Here is a 27,551-nt window from a genome sequence, read left to right as displayed (position 1 = left end):
TTAGCATCGTGTGAGCTCACCGTTGAAGTCGATTCGCAGCGTGTAGCGGAATATCCTTCGTGGGACCTATGATGGACAGGAATGGTCGGTCAGCAGTGTAAAGCATCCCAGCAAATGTTTGTGGAATTTGGTCACCGCATAGACCAACGCGAGAGTCTCTTTCTCAGGTTGTCCTTAGTGTCCGCGGGTACGAGCGTTCTCGAAGTGTGTTGCACGGCCTTTATTGTGCCATCAGGGAAATGGTGAAAGATGACTGCCCCGATGCCTTGGAAGCTTGAGGTCGCAATGAGCCAGCAGCAGATTTCATTGAAGCGTCGTCTTGAACTGGTGGAAAGATTTCTGACATTCCGGAGTCCATCGCCATTTCACATCCTTCTTCAGTAGCTGGACCATTGAATGACGCAGACCGTGTATGTTGCGCACGAGAAGTTTATCGCACCTAGGTACGATCATAATTCGGAGACATTGGTTAGCGGTGGGAGGGCAACGATGGCTTTCACTTTTTCATGTTCTGAACGGATATACCTTGTTGGTCCATGAGATGCCTCAAATAACCGAGTTGTGTTTGGAAGAAGTGGAACTTCTCGGCTTTGACGTGGCCGCCATATTCCTTCAGTCGCTGGAAGAGCAGGATGAGTGACGCTGCGTGTGACTTCATGTCCTTTCCGAACACGATGACATCGTCGATGAAAGAACGGACGCCAGGTATACCTGCAATCATTCCATCCACCACGATGTACACCTCACTGGATTTGGCTTTTCGGGGTTTGCTTGCTGGTTATAGCTTGGCATGGTTTTTCTCCTCCCAAGATGGAGAGTTTTAAACTTGAGTCGTGCTCGATCATCGATGTGTCCGCCTTGAGATAAACAATATGTGACATGTCACACAAATAAAGCCAAATAGCATTAATGATAGCAGTTAAGCATTAACTCAAATGCGGCTACAGGATACGATGGCATTCCTAATAAATTCCTGAAAAATTCCAAACATATACTTTCCCAGAAGTACACTGAAGTGCTTAATGGTTGTATTCTTACAAGCCATTTCCCTAGTACACTAAAAATAGCAAAAGTTGTTCCATTGTTCAAGGCTGGAGCAAGATCTAACATTAGCAATTATAGACCAATATTAGTATTGAATTCTGCATCAAAACCGTTTGAACGGTTGTTGCATACTCAGATTCGAGAATTTCTTGATCAACATAACATTATAAATCAAAATCAATTTGGTTTCATTCAAAAATCAAATACACTTACAGCCTCTATTAATTTTGTTTCTAAAATTGTAGATGGATTGGATAAATCTAAAAAATTTGCGGCAATGTTTATAGATTTGAAAAAGGCCTTCGATTGTGTTGACCACACAATATTGCTACAGAAACTAGCAGAAATCGGATTTTCACATGCATTTCACTTTAACATGACTTAATGAAGTCTTGGGAGTTTTAACGTTGTCTTTGTAAGACAAGCAAAATGAAGTTTTAACTATAGGTTTTAATAGACACTATAGAACTCCTCCAAAATAAAATTTATTATCTACAAACTAGGCCGGCAAGTAAGATTTAACAGAAGCACTTATAGGTATCTACAAAGCACTTTTAAGTGGTTTTCACTAAAAAGTCCGATTTGCTCAATTCAATGCTCTGTTAAATCTGTTATGATTTAATGCACCTCTCATAAAACCCCAATAAATAACATCTAAGATCAGAAAGCATTGAAATTGTTACTTGGGGCATTATATGTTGCAATAAAGCTGATTTTGTAGCCATATCATTTTGACTATATATTTTGTCTATAAAATATTTTAAAAACAACTAAGCATTTTAGCATTCATGTAACTGTCATAAAACATTAATAAATCCACACGAATGCCAAACTGCTGTGGAATTGTTACTTGGGTGTCGTACCAACTGTGCGACGGCGTGTCCAACTTTCTCAGCAATAGGCAGTGGTGTAAAGAATCATACCGTTTACGCAAAATGAACCAATATTAAACAGGATCCATGCTCACACGCTCATGAACCAACAGCGACAGATTTGTTCACAGATTCTTGCATCGCAGAACCAGAACAAAACAAATGTTAAAAGAGCGTGATTGCAGGATGAGCTGAGTCTGCTCACAGTCATTCTTTTTTCCGTTCATAGCTATTTTTGTAAATGATTATGATTATGAAGGAAAGATTATAAACTAATGTACGACAGTATTGAGAGAATTGAAATATGGTGTTATTTTAGAAACATCACGAGGAATCGGATGCGTGAGTGCATGTCAAAATAAAATGATGTGGGGCCCTCTACAGGGCGATCGTGAACATAGAAAGCAGGAACGCAATCGCACAAAAGGAACCAACTGGTACCCAACACTGAAGAAAATCATAATGGAAACCAGCGACATCTTCTGGAGGAATTCCTGGCGGATTCCTTAGAGGAATGTTTTGAAAAACTTTTTTGAGATGCCTGTTGAAATTTTGGAAGAATCTATTTAAGAAATGTAATAGAACATTATATCCCACGGCCATGGCAGAAAGCTTGGCATTAAGATCTCTACCAATCGAACTTTTTCCTATATGCAATTTTCAAAACCATTTACGAACCTGTTACTATGAAAACAAATGTGACCAAGATGTGTTTTCAATTTGTTAATAAATAGAAAAAAGTTATTAGAAATCCTAGATCTGCAAATTCACAATAAAACTTGTATGGCATAGGGGAAGATCCACCAGTACCGGACAGCACCAAATACCGGACACCGTTGCAAAAATAAGAAATTTATGTCCAATCAAGATGGTGCATTCGAAGAAAAGAAAGCTATTATGGAGAGTAATGTTTGCGTAGAATGACACATCCTTGAAAAATACATGCTTCTTTTGAAAAAAGTAGAGATGTTTGAAAATCGTCATAAATTTGACGAATCGACGTATTTGAGCTTAATTAGTGATTCTTTTGAGGATCACAAAATAGTTTGAATCACGAAGGATGATGAAATATTATCATAATTCGGAAAAATGACACAAATGGTACAAAATCCATATTCAAACTAAATGTGGGCAAACTACAATTTTGGTCAAAAACCTCCAGTCCCCCAGTTTCGGACAGCTTTATTTGTTATATGACATCTTAGTCATTTTTGCGCCAGTGTCTCAAATACATTCATTGTGCATGAATTCCATCGATCATGATATCAAACATTCAATAAAAATAAGAAGAAAAAACTTTCAGAACAACATCGTAAAATGTGTTATTTTTCATCATATATGACAGAGGTTATCGATGAACATCTTACAAACTAAAATGAGCTCAAATTGTTCTTGTAAATGTTACAAATGTATCGAATTGGTTATTCATTTCGATTTACAGAAATAGAGCCATTTCCAGATTGTGTCTGGTATTGGGAGTCTCCTTTTATGACTGGCCAATTTGGAACTAATATACATCATCAAAATGGAATGTCAAAATTCATGTTTATGTTTGTACGCTACAAAAATGCTAATATTTATCGTAAATGTAATACAAGATCACACAAACCAATATTTTTTGAATTATGAAATTAGTGGCTTAAATTTCCGGTACCGGGGGAACAAACCCTATAAATAAAACAAAGTAGAATTTATATTGTTACCTGGGCATGCTTCATTCCTGAACAAAAAAATACTCTGGGGTGATTCTGGTATCCATCCCTTGAGACAATATTGGAGTTCCTGGAGCACCTAAAAAACAAACAAAAAATTAAAATAACAGTACAAGGAGAATTTCCTTAAGAAATATCGTGAGGAAACTCTATAGGATTCAAAGACAAACTAGTAATATTAATCGATAAACCTCTGAACAAACCGTACAGTAATGACTGTAAAATCTTCCATAGCAATTATTTTAGAAAAAAAAAACCGGTGAAATCTTCAGAAAAATTCTTAGAGAAATCATAAAAGAAAATAATGAATAATTTTCTAAAAAAATTTCTGAACGAACCACAGAAAAATTTCTGGAAGACTTTCGAAGTAAAATCAGAAGGAAATACTTGCAGAACCCCTGCAATGATGCTTCAAGAAATATCTGCATGGATTCTTGATGAGATTCTTGGTGGAATTCCTGTTGAAAGCCTTAAAAGAATCCAAAAGTAGTTTTTTTTTTAGGAACGCGTAATGGCATTCTTTGCTTTATAATGTGTATTAACTAGATTGTTAGCCGTGGATTAGCTCATCTCGGGATCAACGTCTTCACTTCCCTTCCTAAGGAAGTCGTCACTATAACTTTTTATATCATATATGACTATCTCGGGGACGAGATTCGATCCCAGGTTTTCGGCGTGAGAAGTGTGCATTCTTACCACTACACCAGGACCGTTCCTTTGTTTTTTTTTTGCATTTTTAATGTAGAAATCTCTGGAAAAATCCATTGGATTAGTGGTGCGGATCGCGAAGCAGGTTAGTAGTGTTTGTCTGGTCGCGAAGCAGGTTAGTAGTGTTTGATCCTTTGCTCGCGTCACTTGCTCCTGCGGGGGTGGGTGATGTGAACAGGATCAATCGTGTCGCGCGTCGCTCGCGTGGCATGATAAAATAGTGTCGCGGATCGCGAAGCAGGTTAGTAGTGTTTGATCCTTTGCTCACGTCACTTGCTCCTGCGGGGGTGGGTGATGTGAGCAGGATCAATCGTGTCGCGCGTCGCTCGCGTGGCGTGATTTATTAGTGGCGCGGTTCGAGAAGCAGGTTAGTAGTGTTTGATCCTTAGCTCGCGTCAAATAATTTATCATGGTCTAATCGCTTATCAAAGTGAATCCTGTGACCGAACGATCCTCCCCATTAACAAACATCCCTCCCAGTAACCTTTGTGGAGATGCAGAGGTAAACACGGTCTCCATATAGCAAAGGTTACACACTAACATTCCTTCCTCCAATCCCACCTGACTGCAAGGACGTGGCCGGCGCCGTTATTGACCCTGTATAAATAGAGGCACTGAATTATGCACACTGAAGAAGATTATGGCCAATCCCAGCCGAACTTCTAGTTGATTCTTTGTGCATTTTCACTGACTTCGGTCAATCACGGAATAGCAACCATTGATATGTGTAGTCAGTCTAAGCTAAGCTAAGCTAAAGCTAGAAATCTCTGGAAAAATCCATTGGCATGTTTTGATAGAAATTCTTGGATAAATCCAAGGAATCAGGCTTGGAAAAAAATCACAATTGGTAGGGAGCGTGTCTCTGAAGACGGCTTTCATATACGACATTTTGGCATGAATGAATGAAAAAAAATCTTAATTTGAAATCTCCTCAAACATTTTCGTGTGACTGTTTTAATGTACCTAAAAAAACTCAAGATATATCGTAAGGAAACATCTAGATGATTATATGAGAAATAGCTTTCATGAATTTTGTCGGAAATCTATAAAAAAATCCTAGAGGAAATCCACGAAGAATATCTCTTAGGGAAAATCTAGAAAAAAATATGAGGAGAAAATTCTGGAAGAATCACAAAAGAAAATTGGGGAAGAACCTTTTTGGGAAACCATCAAGGAATCCTTAAAATCTTGACTAGAGTAATAATCTTGAACAGTATATGAATTCCTGGAGGAATTTCAGAAGAAACACCTGTAAGTATCATTGGGTGAAATTCTGTTGGAATCAGTGAAGAAATTTAATGAACAATCCCTGGAGAAATTTTTGAAGAAATTTCAGAATTCCTAGAAGAATCTGAAAGAAATGCTGGTGATGTGCATGAAGGTGTCCCGATGATATTCCTTGAAGCTTGAAGCAATCGCTGGTAGAAGTCCTAGAGGAACGCATGGTGGAATTCCTGGAGAAATTCCTCGGCAAGCTACTGGGTAATGGTTAATAATATTTCAAAAGATGTAATTGTTGAACAATACTAATTGATTATTTAAAGCTATGAAACTACGGTTTGTTGCTGTCAATTGTATCTAAAGACTTCGGAATCATCGTCGAACTAATCCTTATCATATCGATATTTTAAAAAACGACAACACTGCCTCGCGTCCAGTCAATCAGTATCGTGTCACCGAAAGCCAGTCAACATGTATAGTTGCCTGCCTTCGACAATATGTTTATCAGTCACCATCATCTCATCATCCGGCAAGATGGAACCGTTGCTCTTGTGCATCAAATACCGCCCACCGTCCAAACTCCAAGCCAGGCGACGGCGAAAAGGAAGATGATTCGATAAGCCATTATTGCCACCCCGATCGAATGCTTCGCTGGTAGGTACCCGTTTGATCCGATTTCGGCGACATCCGATTGCCAATCGGGAATGTCGTTGGGACACCTTGGAATTATACGACATTTTCCCGAAAGCCATTTCTCCGAATGACGTTTTTTCGAATGAACTGCTTTCTAGGAGTCGGTTTTTTTTTTTCAAATTTATCATTTTCCTGTGAAAATCATGATGCATTCTATATACTTAAAGCTATCCAGTGTGATGATCTCCTATTGGATGCTGCCAACCACTTTCCTCAAATCAAAACTTCTTAAGTGTTTTCAATCAGATAAAGCTAGTTTTTCATTTGTTGGTAAACTACCAGAATTTCACTCGTTCAATTAGGAACACAGCTGAAGAATTGCGGTGAGTGTCAGCTTTTAATAAAGGACTTTACAGCCTCTCACAGTTTGACCACTTTAACATTATCTTATCGTCAAGTACATGTTCTTCAAATGCTTATAAAATGGTCTGCATCTTTTTGTCTCTTATTTATTAACAAGTATGCGAAATATACTCAAAAAATACTGCATGAACTGCAAAAGCTTATTTATGTCTTCGACAAAATTGTTCAAAACAGCATTTTCTACTTCTACAATTTTTATGAAAACACCAACCTTGTTTATTGAAAAGTTCAACAATTGAAATTTTTATTTTACTATTATTAGGATAGATCAAAATGCTGAATAAATCAAAAGAAGCGCATTTACTGGGTGCAAAGACTCGCATCTAATATGCTTCAGGTATATCAATTGAATTAAAAGTATTTCAATTCCATATATCTTAACATATAATCTCTAAAACAAACCATTGAGGCCAGACTCGAAAGTAAAAGCTGTCATTAATTTTTCTTTAACCACGCATATATAAGCGATTGTTGACGTCTCTATTTCTAGCGATAATCGTACTTATTGCTTCTCGGGAAAATTACATTCGGGGAAATGGTCCACGGTGAAATGTCGGACAATCGATGGGGTCACATGGATAAAACAATTTGAAATAATGCACTCTGCGCCGGTTGCTTGTTTTGGGGATCAATATATCTGAAGCAAGAGCATCATCATGTCGTATCCGTCAGAGCGGGTCGAGAATGTTTTCCGATCAAAGAAGGCGCTGGTAATTTGATTTACACACTACTCAGTGGTGCTCACCGAAGCTCGAATACGGTGGGTCCAACTTCGAACGATGGTGTTTGCCAACTGGAATTGGATTTACTAGCTACTTGTGTAGTTTGAGAGGTTCGGTTGGGATCGATGCATTGTTTATTGCTCGGAAAGATGAACCGAAATCTGCCGGGGCAGTTGACATTGTAAGTGGGTGGAACTCATTTTCTATTCCAAGTATAATGCCTATTTGAAATCAGGCAATGGAATGGTTTGCTGAAATCTAAAAGAGTTGCTTCTTGTGAAAATGAAGAGTCTAGTACAGTGGGGGACCGAAATCCGTACAGGCTCAAAATCCGTCCACTTTATACACAAAGTTGGCGTTTTGTATGAAGTGGACGGATTTAGGTTCATTTCTTAGATGTACGAATTTCGATCCCACACGGTACCAAAGATTGAGGCCTATGGGCACAAATATCTGAATGTAGAATAAGCTGTCATCTATTGGGTGTGGATGTACTAAATATGTGAAAATCTAAGAAGCAAGGCCTCACTTTGGGCGGTTTCCATACAGACTAGCAGCCAAAAATATTTTATCCATCTCATGTCGTATTTATGAGCTTTGATACAAATTTGATGCTTTATTTTCCAAACACAAGTTTTCGAGACTAACTTTTGAATAGGGCCTATACTGCCCATAACTGCATATTTGTAACATTCGACAAAATTAGGCATTGAGTAAATTGTATACCAAATGTGCTTTTTATGGCAGTATGGGAGGAAACTAAAATTTCTAAAAATTACCAGGAACTCAAAAGTGCTTATTAGAGGCTGATATTATGTACAACTTATATCGCATACTGGGTGAATAGTCAGAAAATAATTCTGACAGAAATTTTATTGCTATTACATTACGAGGCTCATTTATAATCTCAATGTGACTGTTATGCGGTTATAATTACAAATGAAGCAAAACAACTTGGTATTTTTTTTCGAATTTTCTAGATCAATCTCACAGATTTCAGTAAGTTGATCGAAAGTATTTGTCATTTGATGACTCTCCATGGTTTTAACTCCAATTTGTCAAAAATGTCGAATGTGACTGTTATGCAGTTATGGGCAGTATAGCGGGATAATAAGTTTTGTTAATAATGATACATATGAGCGGTAACGTTGTGCAAACCATTATAAATATTATAACTTACACAGAAATTATGATTTGAATGATTTAGCGATATTCAGTTATTCTCTGAATTATTTTTTAGCTGTTAAATAGAAAATGTTTAAAAATAATGGAAAAATTCATAAAGCCCTAAATTAAAAAAAAGTGCATATTTGTGCAGCTAAATTCTTCCCGATCCTTTTGTTTACATCTCAAAGTACCCTTGGAAATAAATTTTAGCCTGGGACAACTTGGGACAAAAAAGTATGGGATGTGTAAAGTTTCGATAAAAAAATCAATGCAATCCCCGCATTCTTCCGACCTAATGTACGAATTTTTATTATATTTTATTTCTCTAAGATTGCTTTTTGAACAAACTTTCGTACAGTGTAGAAAGATCTGTATACAATATTACGATTATGCAGTATGTTGTATTCAATGTGTACCTTGTGTTTGCACTGAATTCTTTAATTGTCTTAAAAACTCTAACTTTGACTTACGGTATCAATTAAACTATAAAAGGTCTTACTCTGATGATCCAGGAATCTATATAAATAAAAATGGAATGGTGTTTGTATGTCACGAAATGGCTTACGAACGGGTCAACGGATTTGAATGGTTCTTTCTCAATTTTGTTCGTCAAGGGTTCCGACGTGTTTGTGCGTATACAAATACCAGGATATTCTCCGGGAAAGTTGAAAAAACGAGCGCGAACGAAACTGTAATTTTGTATGGGACGATCAATAGCGTTTTCAACAGCCTACTTGATGGCAAGACGAAGTTTGCCGGGACCACTAGTATTTTAATAGAAGTGTTTACTATGGAATGATGTACAAGAAAAACCTATCAAAACAAGTCATTTTTTTCGATTATTGGCCACCTGATTGCCCATAGTAATTGAAAAACGCCCAGCCTTGTTAGTGCAAAACCAAGTGATTTTCTTTAATTCGCAATCGTTGAACAAATTAGCCACAATCTAGGACAGGATGTGACAGCTCAACTAAGACGGCCCCGTTGTTTTTCAGTCGATAACCTTGACGATACCAAAGCCAGTGCTACCAGTACCGTTTTCAACAAATCTCGTGAGCAAATGCATATATCAAGGCTCATAATTTGGTGGTAATTTGCACACTTTATTCATTTAGTGGAAAAGACGATACTTTATATTCATAAAAATCAGGTGTCTATTCAAAAACGGCAATATTTTTAGAGAAAATTGATATAATTTCAATTATATTGCTCTTAAATAAGTATTTTTATTTATTTGAGCATTTAAGGAGCATATGTGGTAAATTAACTCGAATTTAAGTAGATTTAAAACAATTAGATTTCATGTAAAATTTCCAAACTTTTGGTAAAAATTCTGATTTGTGAACTAGCAACACGGCCGAGCTAGCATCAAAGTGCCCTGTTGTAATCCAACTCATCGGTGTGAATGTAGGCTTTTGCCAAAACGACCAATAAGAAGTGGTCTTTTTTGACAGCCAATAGGGCGATATTCAAAACTGAAAAGGCAATAGATGGCTCTTTTTCAGTGGTAGTAAAAACGAAATCCTGAAGCAAAGAAAGCTCTACGGAAGATGAACTAAACACAAAAAGTTATGTATTCACTTTACACTTGACTTCTAATCACTACTTTTTTGATCCAGTTTCCAAATTGAAAGTAATTTACGTTTTTCATTATTTTCCATACGTTTTGACAGTTCTCCGACTACCATTCTTCCATGCGCTTGTGTTGAAAGTTTGAGAAATTTGAGAATCCAGCGTAGCGCGATCAGTGGGAGGAATACAAACAACAGTGTTGTCGCTCGGCGGCCAGCACAGATAAACTGAGTGTTCGAAGGGTTGTTGTCTGTACTTTTTGCCACTGGCGCCAACTGTTAGCGATTAAGATCAAAATAAACAGTCGTTACCCTATTGGTTTCGTTTTTTTGTACTTTGACCTACGTCTTGTCTTAGGCCACAATTATCGATTCCAGTACAAATTTCAATGACGGCCTAATTCGTCTTACGCTTATTTGAATGACAAACTAGAAAACTCTTGACTCTAACAGCTTGACACGCTCTAGTAGCTTGTTTAGGATTTCAGCCACCATCTCAGATGTAGTAAATAATTGCCCCATTTCGGTAAAAATCTTTAATAAAATAAAACCGGGTATGCAAAAGCTTCGAGCGTTGGTGGTTGGAATCTTGTTTCAGCTGCTTGAAATAATTATTGTTGTCCCACGCATACCTGGAGCCACGATATTATCAAACTTGAATGAACCTTAAATTTTCCTTCACAAGGTTTTAGTTTCTGGACAATTCGCGATGACGAAGGCAATTACCACAGTTGACCCTATGCGTGAAGCTCCGTTTTCTTTACATGGCAAAGCATAGGAAGTCAATTTTCAAATGCTTCTAAAAAAATCAAAACTAAATTTAATTAAATTCTGTTAAGTGTACGGGGTTAGATTTATGATAAGCTATAGAATCTGCATAATATTGAGGAAAAAAAATATAAAAATCAAAATAATGTGTCAATAATGTAGTCCATCAATAGTCTATCAACATGTACTGAAAAGAATTTAAATAGCTATTGAAATTAATTTTATATAAGCATTTGAAATTTCACTTCCTAAACCTAAGTCTTCAGAAAAGAGAGATTTGTCTTCAAAGTCTCTTCAAGCAGGTCCCTCTGCAAATGGAAGTGCATCAAACAGTGATAAGCTCCGTATTCAAGTTCGTCTCGAAAATGGACAATTCACCATTGCGTTAAAAGACGCTTTGACTTAAACACCAGTCACTATTCATCAGCAGCTAGCTCTTTTGTCCCAAGTTTCAGTGGAGTCGGTCTCGGATTTGGAGTTGTTTGGTTTGCGCCGGACAATGAAGAAAGTTGTGAATTGCTTAAACTGATACTTGGGTCAATAAATGAGGAAGCTGGTGATTTTCAGTTCAAAATTGAACCGCATTCATTGCATCAAACAAAAATTAGCATGATCATTCCCTGGGATGCTAGGGAAGTTTTGAAGGATGCTGATATTTTGCGACGTTTAAAATATCAGAATTCTTCTATTCCAATCGATCGTTGGCGGATTATCAGAACAAAGTTGACTTCTGCTGGAGATCAATTGGTCATCTGTTGGATTGACAGCAATTCCTTACAAATTTTGAAGAAAATCCAATTTCGTCTTAACTACGGTATTTGCAAAAATTTATCAGCAAAATCAGCAGAAATCGTCTGCCAAAACCCATCATTAATTTAAAGCCCTGACGTTTGGTAAGTCTTCCATCAATTTTAGCTAAAATATATGGATTATTTCCATACATTTAGCTTTCATCGGTTGTCATTTGCTTTTACCTTTGAGGTTTCCATACACTTAATAGTATGTCATCGCAGACTATGTCTGCTTTAGCTTTCTTTTGAAAAAAATTGGTCTCTAGGAGGCTTTATGAGTTTTATGCTCTCATGCGGTCAACCGTTTTTCATTTGTTCTTTCGTAGGACTTTTCTTCCACCCGCTTCCTTTTCCTTTCCTTCCTTTTTCTCCTTGCCATATTCCTTATTTTTCAACGGGTAGATGATGACATAAACTATAATTATGCGAGGCACAAATCTCCCATCTTGAGGGGAACGCCACCCGAGCCGACGTTTTGATACCTGATAGGAACCGTTGGTTGATGAGGAGTGCCAAAAGGTGACAGATTAGAAGAATGTTGCCGGATGTTAGTGTATGGTACCCGGCAAAATAGAGAGTGGTACAAGGAAGCGAGAGCTGCCGAGAAAAGAATCCACCGCACAAAGAAAATGCAGTATAAAGAAGATATCATTACTGAGGCGCAGAACAGCTTGGAACAAATTGATATGCGGAGATTTAACGAAACTGGCGTGCGAAGAAAACAGCGCCGTCTCCCGTCATGTGCAATGACCGTGAAGGTAACTTGCTGACAGACGGATTCCATGTCAAATCGGTCAGTCACTGAACTCGACCATCTTCGATTTGGATTAAATTTTGCACATGTTTTTGGTATGGTAGAATAAGTGTTTTCCATAGAAAAATTGATCATTTTGACTCAAGCTTGACTTTTGAAAATGGCCTATAATTTTTTATATGCAACTTATTTGAAAAATTCTAACTCCGAAACTGTTGATTTTAGAGAAAAATGTTCTATGAAGAAGTTGTAGTGAACCGTTTGGACTATAAGAAAAAATACACACTGAAAAAATATTTTATTTATTTCCATATAAAAATCAAAAATAAAACCTAAATTTTAAATTACACAAAAACCTCATTTTTAATATTTTTTAAATTTTCACCATAGAATCTTGATAGTAAAGAGATGTTTGGGACAAAGTTTCATGATGGAGAAATTTTTAATAAAAAAGTTTTTCTAAGAACAACTTTTGGTCGATTTTCAAAATTTTGATTTTTTGTCAAAATAAATACGTTTTGATGATATAGTAAGCATCTTGAAATGATTGTAAGCCATAATGATTATATTAATAAGTTCTCTAGAAGTAGCCATTTTCAAATTATATCGAGTTTATTGCAAAAAATAGTGTTTAAAAATTAAAATAGGCCATTTTCATAAGTTATTCGCGTTTCTCCATTAATAATAATACGTTTTCGAGAGTAAAGACCATATTTCTTTCCATTTACTTATTTTCCTTGATGGAGAATCGCGAATAACTTATGAAAATGGCCTATTTTAATATTTTTTTGCAATAAGCTCGATATAATTCGAAAATGGCTAGTTCTAGAGAAATTATTCATATCGTCATTATGGCTTACAATCATTTCAAGATGCTTACTGTATCATCAAAACGTATTTATTTTGAAAAAAAAATCAAAATTTTGAAAATCTACCAAAAGTTGTTCTTAGAAAAACTTTTTTATTAAAAATTTCTCCATCATGAAACTTTGTCCCAAACATCTCTGTACTATCAAGATTCTATGGTGAAAATTTAAAAAATATTAAAAATGGGGTTTTTGTGTAATTTAAAATTCAAGTTTTATTTTTGATTTTTCTATGAAAATAAATGAAATATTTTTTCAGTGTATATTTTTTTCTCATAGTCCAAACGGTTCACTACAACTTCTTCATAGAACATTTTTCTCTAAAATCAACAGTTTCGGAGTTAGGTTTTTTCAAATAAGTTGCATGTAAAAAATTATAGGCCATTTTCGAAAGTTAAGCTTGAGTCAAAATGATCATTTTTTCTATGGAAAACACTTATTCTACCATACCAAAAACATGTGCATAATTTAATCCAAATCGAAGACTATCGAGAACGATTTTTATTTTTTTCGACTCATTCTGGATGGAATTCGTCGACAGACAAAACCATGGTGGCTACCAGATGGAAAGAGTACAGTCATCCCACCCAGTTGAATCACCCACAATTTATGAACCAGCTGATTTCAAAAGACAAAATTATTATCAAACTTATCACAAAGCATCACAGAATCATTTTGACTGATAAGATAACGAGTGAGAAAGAAAAGAACTGATTTGTATCCTATCTGATTGATATTAATACCAATTGTTTGTCATTTTTATGATCATTTTGGTTGCACGTAAGTTTTTTTAGATTAACTCCCAGGCTAAACTGTTGGCTCTTCTATCAGACACATGGAGAAGTCCAAGGTATTCACACTTTTAAAAAATAAGAAAATCAGAGGTCACGGAGCATTGTTTTCATTCTTGTAGCCGATTTTTGCACGTGCGTAATGTGCCAAGATATAATCGCCATATAATATTGGAATCCTCACACTGAGAAAATTCTACACGTTAAGGTCGTGTGTTGAGCTTATAGATTTGCGCAATGGGGAAAACCACATGACTTGTTGGGTAGCTATATGGATTTCGTCATTGACTTCACGGTATAACATGTGTATCAACATTAAATTGTCATGTGAAGCAAACACGACTGTCTACATATTAAATCATGAAAACCTACTGATTTGCTTATTGAATTCGAAATGTAGTGGCTTTAGATAGCCATGTGTGACAGAACATGAGACTTAAAGAAGAAATATTGTAGAAGAACTCTTGCTCCCCAGAATATGGATTCAAGGCTCCTCTGCTTGTCGCAAGCTCACTTGATTTTTTTTTTCATACAAGTGAGTCAGCAATTAGCGGGGCACCGCAAATCTATAATTTGGGAAACCCGTGATTAGTATATTCCAATTTATTCGAAACTGAAACCAGGAAAATCTGTTACAACTTTTCTAGTGAAAGAAAAATCGAATTCACAAATTTTCATCTAACATTTTCAGTTTCAAAATTTGCTTCTTATCATAGGAAGCATGATGATGACTGTCGTTCGCCAAGAGGTCCAATCGCTCGCAATGAGTTGATCACAAACAATATAGAAGTTTTGAATATGGAAATCGAAAGCAAAGCTCAACGATTTCATAATAACAAACTCATTGCGCAAATCGATTAATTGATCAACTTGAACATGATGATCATGACACAAGCTAATCATAAGCAAAACACCCTGAGTCCGTGTTGGTAGATGATCTATGCGTCCATGGGTTGACGCATACGAATTTGAAGGGAAAGCTTCGGGAACTTATGCGGAAAAAAAATATGGAATTCCTGTTATCAATCCATGAAGCAAACCACGAATTTTGCAAGAAAATTACAGCAAATCGATATGGATGTTCATGAATCGATTCATAATTTTAAGCTCACGGATCGAAGAGTCAAGCATTTACGAGTTCTGCCATCTAGATCTAATGATTGTCTGATTACACTACCTGCCATCATTCTCCAAATAAACATGCTCCAGAAACATATAAATCCACAAATTCAAAGTTCACTAGGCCCGCTCAGTAGCAAAATGAAAAACCGAGCTATGTCGTGCAGATTCTTGAAATACTAGGTTCCGCTTCACCCCCGGATAAAATTAACGTTGTCCGAGGCAGTGTTCTAATAAACATATGAACTATATTGCATTTTATTGCAAAATAATTGAATGTAAACAACTGATTCATAAATCGTGTTCACATTGATTCATATTTGTGGACAACTTTTTTGCCGATTCATGAATTGTGGGCATAGACAAAGTTCAAATAAGTGAACATTTCAAATGTTTTCATTAACTCCAATGATAACATTGTGCATGAACTGCAGGTATATACCCCACTTTACCATACGACATTGATTTCATCAAAAAATATTGTTTATTTTGCTCTCTATAATTTTTCAAATTTAGGCGGAGCCTTAAATGATTCATAACTGTGAGACCAGTGTACTTTGAGCATTTGTTGAACGGAGAGATCATCAGCGCGTCTCAAAACAGATTAACCATCAGCGACGATGAACAAGCTGCAAGCATGGGAAACACTCACTCAGTTTTTGTGTTTCCCTCACTAGCTTCCAGGCACAGTCGGTAGCGAGAAAGCCGTTTTTCTAACCAAGCCGAACGTTTCAATTTCCAGTGTCCATTCTGCTTCTTCGGCGAGCGCCAAGCGAAACAAAAAACGGCAACTGATTGAGTTGCTACCGATTCAAAAAGCCGAAGGCAACCGAATGATTGTTTACATTCTGATTCCGTTGGAGTGGCATTCGTATTTGAGTGCTGATGAGTGTTCACTGACTGGGAATCCACACCACGGAATGATTCAGTGAATGGGAATCCGCTCACTCAGTTCAATGCATTCGGCGAATGAATGCTTAATGCTTTCACTCGTGCCTCGCCGATACAAGTGTATTGGTATTCACTTTTGCTTTTACACAATCGGTTTTGACGCTTCCATGCTACACTCCACCCAGTACGATTCAGCTATCACTGAATGTTCGGTAGCAGCAGATTTTTTGCTATTTTTTATCGGTGGCGTTCGGGTGAGTGAGTGAATTTTCCCATGCTTGACAAGCTGTGGAGCCCCCGACGCTAGATGAGGTTAAAAAGGCAATCAGAGAGTTGAAGAACAGTAAGGCTGCTAGAAAGACGAGGTCCCGGCCGAAATTTTCAAGTATGGTAGTGAGCAGCTGTACGAAATACTGCACCTTTTTTTGTTAAGGATATGGGAGGAAGAAGAACTGCCTGTTAACTGGCTGGAGGGCCTCATCTGCCCTCTGTATAAGCAGAGACACAGACTGGAGTGCGCCAATCACCGTGGAATAACGCTTTACAATTTGGCGTACAGAATAATGTCACGTATTCTGTTCAACAGATTGAGGCCGCTTGAGGAGTTCTTCGTCGGCGTATATCAAGCCAGTTTTCGTGAGAGCCGATCAACAACGGATCAAATGTTTACCTAGCAACAAATCCTTGATAAGTTCCGGGAATACAACTTGCAGACTCATCATCTGTTTATTGATTTTAAGGCGGCGTACGATTCAGTGAAGAAAAATGAGTTATGGCAGAAAAAGTTAGAACATAGTTTTTCGACGAAACTGATTAGACACTGATCCTCCCGGTTGCTCTATACGGCCATGAATCGTGGACGTTAAGAGAGGTCGTCCGGAAAACTTTCGGGGTTTTTGAGCGTTAGGTGCTGCGAACAATACTCGGCGGTAAACAAGAAAATGGCATCTGGCGGCGCCGCATGTATCATGAGATGTACCAAGTATATGAAGAAGTGGATATTATTAAGCTCATAAAACACGGCAGGCTGCGTTGGCCAGGTCAAGTGGTATGAATGCCGAAAGAAACGACAAGCAAAAGTAATATTCAGTAGAGAACCCGGACGAGGACGTCGACTTCGTGGTAGGCCGCGCATACGACCTAAGGGCACTCAACGTTCAGGGTGACTGGAAGCGATTGGATCAGGACCGAATCCAGTGAAGGAGAATTATCTATTCGACGTTGATTCAATGTAGCGGATTGTAGTATCAAGTATGAAGTAAGCATATTAATCCTAAATTTAGAATATTTTTCTCTAAAAACATTGGTGAAAAATGAGTTTATAATTTCTGTTAAAATGTTGTTCCAAAAATAATTTGATTTTTTTGCAGTAGTCTTCTAATATATGATGCTTTCAAAGAACAAGCCCTTTTGAAAAATAAAAAATATTGTACCTTCTCTACCGTGGTTGTTTTTAATATTATTTGTTATGGCTATATCGTTCATGCGACTCAAAGGAAAAGGGAGTCTATAGAAGATTTTTTACAAATGATGACATGAATAGGTGGATAGGCGTCGCAAGGGAGCGACAAGATTGAAATTAATTAGGTGGTGAAAATTGAGCAAGCCATAGGGGAACCAGTAAAGCATCGAAGCGTCCTGTATGTGTTGGTAGCAAAGCTCAAAGCTTTGAGCCAACCCTTCTCCAGTAGAGAAGCTAGGTAGAATACAGGACGCTTCGATGCTTTACTGGTTCCCCTATGGCTTGCTCAATTTTCACCACCTAATTAATTTCAATCTTGTCGCTCCCTTGCGACGCCTATCCACCTATTCATGTCACCATTTGTAAAAAAAATCTTCTATAGACTCCCTTTTCCTTTGAGTCGCATGACCGATATAGCCATAACAAATAATAATAAAAAATATTGATAGTGGAATTTTCCAGAAATTTTCAAACAATCGTTGATTTTAAAGATCTCCAAAAATCGACCGTTCTGAATGTTGTTCCATATTCGTCGAACAATGTACAAAAAACCTACTGCAATTTCATAGATAAATTAAAAAGATAAAGCATGCATGGGTTCGATTCCCAGTCGGTCCAGGATCTTTTTGTAATGGAAATTTCCTTAACTTCCCTGGGAATAGAGTATAATCGTACCTGCTACACGATATACGAATGCGAAAGTGGCAACTTTGGCAAAGAAAGCTCTTAGTTAATCACTGTGGAAGTGCTCATAAGAATACTTAGCTGAGAAGCTCTGTCCCAGTGAGGACGTCAATACCAAGAAGAATAAGAAGACGAAAAAGAAGATGTATATGGAGCTATATGTGTATGACATGAAAAGTAAATACCGTCGTGCGGGGTGACTTTGGGCCAAGATTTTTACAGCAAACTAAAACCAGAATAATGAAAACAATGAGGCAAGCTTCAAGAATACGTTATAAATAGCCTCTGGATGGTCATGGATTAGTTTTTTGACTCTCGTACAAGCCATGAGATGCATCGAAAAGGGCGGTCAAAGTCACCCCCTAGGCCCAATGTCACCCCGCACGGCGGTAGTTGAAATTCATGGTCATTTAGAATTGCAGATGCATTATGCAATCCAGTTTCTCAGAAGTCACTTAATCTTAATTAGCTCCAGAACAATCGCCCCACGTCACCATATTCCACATCACCTCCTCAATGTTATTCTAAATTAATTTTGTGTTCCTCTGACTGATACAAAACTCATCAAATCAGCTCTGATTGGACCTCACATCAAATCGTTCTCAAACTGCTCACCAGCAAAACAATTTCCGACCCGCTTCCAGTACCATCCAGTCGGATGTCGTCCCTTGGATAACCAAGCATCGCACTAATGAGGTGCAAACGATAATGACGGAATCATGCACTGTTGCCAATCGGGGAACCCTCCCCTAGGGGAATCCGGGACATTCGTGGGGTCGTTATCGGTTTCGGTGATTAAGCACATTTTTCACCGATTCATGGCTTCTCAATTAATGCATGAAAGTGCACCCGTACCAAACCAACCAAACGGATTCATACCAGCTGAGAATGGTCGGTTGTGGCAAGGGGCTAAAGGATGAGTGTGCGCAGGTATTTATTCAATTACCTCTCAATATCAATAACAATCAGCTCGATAAAAATGCACTCCATGTAATAAATTTATAAATTGCTTTTACCTGCTCCGTACCCCCTCCATTTGGAGGTGTGTAATTGCCATAACGTGGGGCATAGTTGAACAAAATAAGAATTTGGAGCTACTGATCAAATTTTTTTGAGGCTTACCCAAGTAACCACTAGCCCGCTAATTCGCCTTTTTGGGCTTATAGTGCTATTATACGGCTAATATAGGGCTTGTCAGCTCTATTATAGCCCTATATTAGCACGGAGGGCGAATTAAAGTGCTATCTGGTTACTTGGGTATATCTGTAGCCAAAATCGAACTTTGTTTTTCTTTGAAATTGATCATGAGCATGAGCATAGATGAACGTACCATTCGTAGTTGCTACTCCGTGATTGACCTGAACAATCAAAGTTGCACAGATGCGAAGTTGCGGAGAGGAGAAGGAATGTTAGTTAGACAACCGTTGTTACTAGAGACCAAGTATACCTCTGCATTTCCGCAGTTGTCATGGGAAGTTTATTGGATGAGGTAGAGACCTGGGAATCACATTTGGTTGGTGCCTAATCTTATTCATGATATTATTCTATAAACGCATTGTACACCGAACAAGTATTTATCACAACACGACCAATAGATCAAACACTACTCCTTTAAAACGTTCAGTTTAAAGTAGTTGATAAATATCAGTCAAAATTCTAGTAGTCAAATAAATGTTAAAAATTAATCAACATATTGCCATTCTTGTTATCTCTTGAATTTGAACCAGCACCATTCGGTTAAACTCCACTGAGAGAACGTTCGACACCTGGTTGGTCAATGATATTTCATATTTGAATTTATGTGCACTCTTCTTGTCACGCCCTGGTTACCGTAGAGCAACAGCAGCAGCAGAACCACAGTCTGCTGCACTAATGAAGTCATTTTCGATGGGTAAACAGTCTGCTGACGTGGAAATAATATTGAAGAAAAAAAATCGGCATCGAGTTTGGCTTTTGTGAAATTGTCAGCTCCAATTTGGCGCCAGATTTTACAATGCAAAATTGACTACCCATGATTCGGACATTACAGTTAAGGGCACTCTTTGTCCGGGAATACGATATCGGGATAATCGCTTAAGCATTAATTCATATGAGCCCTAATTGAGTGAGAGGCAGGGTTTTCAATTGGATTTGGCGAAGAAGACACTGCAGTAAATTGAACCAATTCACGAAATTTGAACAATAAAAAATATTTGATTTGAAAACAGGAGCGCCCACAACTGTTTGTCCCAACTTTTGTAGATTGTGATACAATTCAAAAAAAAAAAATGTCATGACATGCACAGGTGACAAAATTTATGCAACCTTTTCAACTCGATATTGATCAGTTACTGTAAAAACAAAATATAATTGATTTAAGGGTTATTATTGGATAATGTGATAATGCTTAACAACACGAAGAAAGTTTTCAAAAATTAAATGTAAAGCAGCGATTGTCATATTCTGTTCAAGTGGGGATAAACTGTTGTTGCGGAATATTGTTGTTACAACAAGAATAGAAGAGGGCAATACCTTTGTTTCTGCGTGTTGATAGACAATTGATTAACTACTCAAAATGTCGACTGTTTCGTTTTTGTTTCGCTTTTTCGCAACCTACCGTCATGTTTGTAAAACCTACCGAATTATACCTTCCGATCCATGTTGGAAGCTTTGAATTTCAACCGCCACAGTGGAGCCTCCGCCCGGACATTTAATTTCGACAATCCATGACAGCATGCCAGCGTCCCGCCGGTTCCAGAGCAAGCAGAGCTTCCCAGCATATGTTAATTGAATTCTTACGTCAGTAAATACAAACAGTTAAACCACACGCGTTTATCTGCTGGATACAAATGGAAACGAAATCCGACAGGTTACCGCTCGCCGAGTGACAATCGTTAAATTCATTTAATCTATTAATTGCATACGTGAATTCAATTCATCGGCCTTGCACTCCACGCTGGAATACCTCTCTCGGGTGACAAGAATTAAAGGACAATTTCAATGAGACGTATTTTGCTTTATCGCTGTCAAGCTGGGCAATCTTCCATGTGGGAGCAGGGGATTTGTTCTCAAATTTCGTGACCCCTTGACCAGGGGCGTGTTGAGAGCACATGAAAGGATGATTTTCCAATCATTTATGTTGAATTGATATCAAGTTAACGTCATCAATTATTGGATGAGATTTGAACTGGGGATCTCGTTCCATGCTTTTACTTCAGTCCTTTGAGATGCCGTTGGTTGTGAGCAGGTTACAAGCATTTGGAAAAATGTCCCATTTTTATAAGTATGAAGAAAAAATATCCAAACTGTTTTGGATTGCAGATGACACGCAGGCTTCAATCTTTGGCGGAGAGGCCTTCGTCATCCCAAAAGATTTTGACATCCCTGAGGTAATACCTGAGTTGTATGTTGAAAATAGTTTAAAAGATTGGCTCCAAAACATTCAGACTTACAAAAAGTATTTCAGACCTGGAGTTCTGATAATTTACCTCGAGTGTATGATAAGATAAGATAACTTGAATTATTCTAACAATGTATGTTGGAAAATTAAAGTTTTTTAACTAACTATCCAGCCTGCATGCCAAACACTGTAGAATGCTTTTTCTATATCTAAAAAGAACCAGAGCAGTAGAATATCCTGCAGATTTGTTGGAACAAATCAATTTTGTTACACGTAAAACTTGATGAGTCGTCGAATGTCCATGTCGGAATGCGAACTGTTCCTTGGCAAAAAATTAATTTGCGTTAATGTGAACCATTAGGGGGGTCTGGTAGCCTTGAGGTTACGCTTTCGCTTCAATAAGCGGAAGGTCATGGTTTCGATTCCCAGCCCCTCCACAAAAAAACCCCGTCAGTCACCAGAAGACGCTTCACGGAGGACGTGCTTTGGGAGCACATCCAGCTCACTTACACGCTAAGCCTGCTCAACGCAGCGCATGTGTTAAAACTACACAGAATGAGGCAAACAATGCAGGACTCTCTGGCTGAGTGAAAATTCTGTGTAAGTCGCACTCATGCTATGTGTAACCGATGTGTTGGCCATTGGCTGTGCGCGGATCGATGGAAATGGAACTGTCAGTCATCTCCCGCGCGGCAGCAAACAGTTGGCCGTTGGTAAGATGGTGAGTTTTCAGGGATTTTTTTCCAGCGAAAAGCCGGAAGATGGTCGCAAATGAGAAAAATTTTCCCCCATTTGCTTCCACTTCGGCTATTCGAATGAAAAAATCTCTGAAAAACTTTAAAATCGGAATGTTTTTTCAATGTTTTCAGAAGCAAAACAAACATGGAAGCGAATTCCGCATTCCAAGCGTTCCTTCTCTGTGCGCACTTCACTCATTCAGTTTGTTTACCACCGTTTGCACAAAACTGTGTACAGCCCCCTTTGCACAGAATCTGTGCTGCATGAAGAGAGGCCGATTTTGTGTACTCGGCACTCATTTCTGAGCGGATGAAGTTTAGCGTGTAAGTTTAAAATAGATCTGTATCGGTAAAGAAGCTACAGATCAACTGAAAAAAAAATGTGAACCATCATTCTGTTCAGAATGACCTTCTCAAAAAATTTTCTGTTGGAGGAAAGGAATCTGATTGGACAATAGCAAGAAACTTCTGCAGGATTTATGTCTGGTTTTAAAATTGGGACAACTTTAGCATTTTTACATTTGTCAGGCAAAAAAGCCAATTGAAAACATTTTTTAAATATATCAACTAATAATGATAAGCTTCTTTCTGAAAGTATCTTGATGAGGCTATAGAAAATTCCATCATCGCCAGGAGATTTCTTATTTTTTAATTTTTTAATAATAGTTCTCACTTCTTCCAAATCAGTCTCCCAGGCATTTTCGAAAACGTTCTCTTGATTGATAATATTTTCGAACTCCTGAGTTACTTGATTTTCAATTGGACTATCAAGTCCAATGTGCGCGCTTTCAAACTGCATAGCAAGTTTTTGAGTTTTTCGCAATTGGTTAGCAATAATTTGTTTTCCTCTTTCAATGCCGGTATTGACTTCTGAGGTTTGAAAAATTTTATTTTCAAAATTTTTGTTTCTTAACTGTAAGTTTTTAGATTTCTTTCTGCAAATCCTGCCTTATAATTTTCATAGCAGGATCGCGAGTGCGTTGAAATTGCCTTCTCCTCACGTTTTTAAGACGGATCAAGAGTTTAAGATCATCGTCTATAATCACGGATTCAAATTTCACATTTTGGAATTGCAATGCTCCTGGCTTCAACAATGGAATTTGTTAAAGTTTCAAGAGCATTGTCAATATCAAGTTTAGTTTCTAAAGAAATGTTGACATCAAGATTAGAGTCAACATACGTTTCATATATATTCCAGTCGGCTCGTAAATAATTGAAAGTGGAGCTGATAGAATTTAGAATCGCTTCTTGGGATATTTGAAATGTAACAGGGACATGATCAAAATCAAAATCAGCATGAGTAATCAGTTGGCTACAAAGACGACTAGAGTCGGTTAAGACCAAATCAATCGTAGATGGATTTCTAGAAGACGAAAAACATGTAGGGCTATCAGGGTATTGAATTGAGAAATATCCTGAAGAGCACTCATCAACAATAAACTTCTGCCGTTGGAATTACTTTGAGAATTATTCCATGACCGATGTTTGGCATTAAAGTCACCAATGACAAAAAATATTGATTAATTGCGAGTCAATTTTCGCAAGTCAGTTTGGAGCAAATAAACTTGCTGTCCAGTGCACCAAAATAGAAAATAGGCAGCTATGAAAGCATATTTATTAAGCTATGTTTCAACTGAAACACCTGAAGTTTCAAAAACTTTAGTTTCATATTACGAAAACCGTTGATTTTTTATACGCATATGAATAATGATTGCAACTCCCCACATGCCCCATCAAGTCGATCATTACGATGAACAAAAAAGTTAAGATCTCTTTTGAGTTTAGATCCAGGTTTCAAATACGTTTCAGTAATAACTGCTATATGCACGTTATTGACTGTAAGAAAATTAAACAGCTCGTCCTCTTTACCATTCCCCAAACAATCAGAATGCACGAATAATCAAATCATCTTTTGCGTTATGCGATGCTTATATGTGCAATATTTGACGTATAAGATGTCGTGAAAAGGCCCTATACGTACAGAAGTGGATGTGATATACGTGCATATTTTATATGATGAAACATAACGTTCAATGCGAGTGCGTAGATTTTATTGTGAACTAATCTATACTCTTATGCGACTTAATTTATGATAACAAAATTTATTTGACAGCTGCTACGGATTGATCCGAATTACTATGTACGAGTTTTATGCGAGGAAACTCATCGATGAAACTATTTCAACCACCATTTAGTACGGATGTGATGCAATTTGTATGAGTTAACGACTTTGTTTGTAAATTGTTATGCGACTTCTGGTTGTCTGGGTCAGAGAACGAGCATTCCAATTTAAAATATTTAAATTATAATTTTGATCCATTAAAAAAACGTAATCGATAAACAATTTGATTTGTAAATTTTACACCAACTTAGACTGCTTCAGTCATAGTGGTGGCTTTGAACATTGCATCAATCATTAGATTCAATTGTTCAGTTAGAAACTAAAATCTGAGGCAGATATATCACTTGAAGTGGGTCCATTTGATGATTTCCCATTAGAATTTTCGGTAGACGAAGAAGCTGAGTAGGAGTTACCTGTGGCGGTAGGGTTTTTTTCCATTTGATTTGAAACAAGTAGAATGGATACTCATGGAACGAACCGGGGAGGAGTTCAAATTTCTTGCTACGATATTGGCAAAGGATTTTCCGTGGGTAGATACATTCGAAATTGTAAGATTCGAACGGCTACCCGACGGATTAAAATTGGTTTGTGAATGAGCATGATTATGATCTTCCTGATGGGTATGATTCATGATCAGGCGATCGTTAACTGAAAAATGAGTATTGTTCGATATTCTACCAGGGGAATTCCGAAAACGACCGTTATCGTAACGGATATTATCTTTCATCTGCCTAGCACGAGCCTCAATGACTTTTTTGCGTGAAGGGCAATTCCAAAAATTTGACTTATGATTAGCCCCGCAATTAGAGCATATGAACTTGGTGGTATCTTCCTTCACTGGACAGACGTCCTTGGCGTGAGAAGAACCTCCGCAAATCATGCATTTAGCATCCATGCGACAATTTTTTATACCATGACCCCACTTTTGGCACCGACGGCACTGAGTGGGGTTCTGGTAATTTCCACCAGGTTTCTGGAAATGTTCCCATGTCACACGGACATCAAACAAAAGTTTAGCTTTTTTAAAGCTTCAATATTATTTAGTTCTTTTTTGTTAAATTGAACTAAATAAAATTCTTGAGAAAGCCCTTTCCGAACAATGCCAGATTGGGTTCTCTTTTTCATAATGATTACTTGGACTGGGGAAAATCCAAGTAAATCATTTATTCCATTTTTGATCTCTTCAGGTGACTTTTAGTCACTTGAGAGACCTTTCAAGACAACTTTGAACAAACGTTCAGTTTTGTCGTCATAAGTAAAAAATTTGTGCTTCATCTCTTCAAGATGTTTGAGAAGAAGTTCGCGATCTTTAAGAGTTTCCGGCAAAACGCGACAGTCTCCATTCTTTGTGATTTGGAAGGCAACCTTGATTCCCCTAATGGAGTTCAAAATCTCCTTCCTAAATCCCCCAAATTCGGAACAACTGATCACGATAGGCGGCAATCTTTGCTTCCTCACTTGAATCAAAGAGCCTGGGCTAGAGGCTGCTTCGATTTGGTGTTCGAAAAATTTGTCTAGAGCATCGAACTGATTGCTCATTTCGATACAATTATTCATTTCACCCTTGGAAGAAAGTTCGCATTCCGGGGAAACGTCCTTTCTTCCATTCTTGCCACGAGTAGTGACAGTTTTAAAACCCACTTTTTTGGAAGGAAGTAGTGAATTCAGAGATTCACCCTTCCTTTTGTTAGTTGTTGATACCATGTTTAGTTAATAAACGAGAAAGACGTGACCTTCGAGAGGTTTTTTCCAAGACGGTGTCCAAGAAGGATTACCACCGCTAGCTTTCGCCAACGGGTCTAACGAAAAATCGAAGGCACGGGTCCAGGGTTCTGAATTTTCGTATCAATGATGCGAAATCTACGATTTTTCGCACGTAAGGAGAATGCTTTTTTCGCTTCCTCACGTGAACATCTTTTATCGCTCACACAAATTTTCCCTGGAGCTACGATGGAGGATAACCGAAAATCACTCCACTCTGGGGATAATTTATTTTTCACTCCATCATATTATCGCTCACCAACTGCTCCCGAGAATTATCACTATGTGGATAAACAAAAACTAGTGCCGGCGACGGGATTCGAACCTAGAACATTGCTAAAAACAACCGCGATGCGTGCACGCTATCCATGCTACCACATCAACTTGACGAAAGCTGCGGTTAATTTGATGCATAAAAGCAACTGCTGCTTGTGGCGATGGACACATGAAAAGATGAATGATAAAATAAAATTCTCACAGCTGTGGAGTTGTGCCATTATCTATTTTCGCTTTGTTTTGTAGACGGATAATTTCGCAAGGCAGCTTTTCGCTGAAAATTGTGGTGATGGAGAAATCCATTATCGCGAGAGTGAGTGAGAATTCGGAAGCTTGCACGGGTCCAAACAAGGATCGTAAAGGGATCAATAGTAGAAAATAGTACTGAAAAGTACTGTTTATGTAGCACTGAAAAGTACTGTTTTATTGCTTTAGGTATTTTTTAAGAAAACTTCCAAGTGCAGAGAGAATTCGTGTACGCACAACACGAAGGTACGATGCGCACTGATTCTGTAAACACCTATTTTTCGCATTTAGGTAGCAGTATCTGCAATGCAGATAAAAACTGACCAATCATCAGATGCCGCGTAATCCGATCCAGATGTGCTCTTTTTTGCATTTCCTTTTGGCTCAAGCCACGAACCCAATCGTGACCCACATCACTCGGGAGTGAGCCATCTCACTTCGCTGACACTCATTTCTTGAAAGATGGCACCGCCACATGCTGCCAGTTGCATTTTACGAGGAATTCCCAAGGAATTTCATGTACATTGGACAAAAAGTCGTTACAAATATATGAAACATTTTGTACAACATAATTCAACATGATGAAATAACAAAATCCAATAATTTCAGCCAATTTAAAGAGAAACAAAGCTGTCAATTTAAATTTGTTTTAAATATATTTTACTAGAACGTTTGTTTTGTATTACGCTATCCTAAATGCTAATTGCGTGAATTGTTATTAGCAAAAGACGCCTACAGTATTATCTTTTCATCAGTAGTTACAATTTTCCTAGTAACTTTGCTGAAATCCATTCCAGCGCAATCCTACCCACGGCCATGTGTGTGGGTGTC

Source organism: Aedes aegypti, chromosome 3 (genome assembly GCF_002204515.2).
Source record: "Aedes aegypti strain LVP_AGWG chromosome 3, AaegL5.0 Primary Assembly, whole genome shotgun sequence".
Classification (NCBI taxonomy): Eukaryota; Metazoa; Arthropoda; class Insecta; order Diptera; family Culicidae; genus Aedes; species Aedes aegypti.
The sequence above is the reverse complement of the archived record's forward strand: the minus strand, read 5'-3'. Positions refer to the sequence as shown.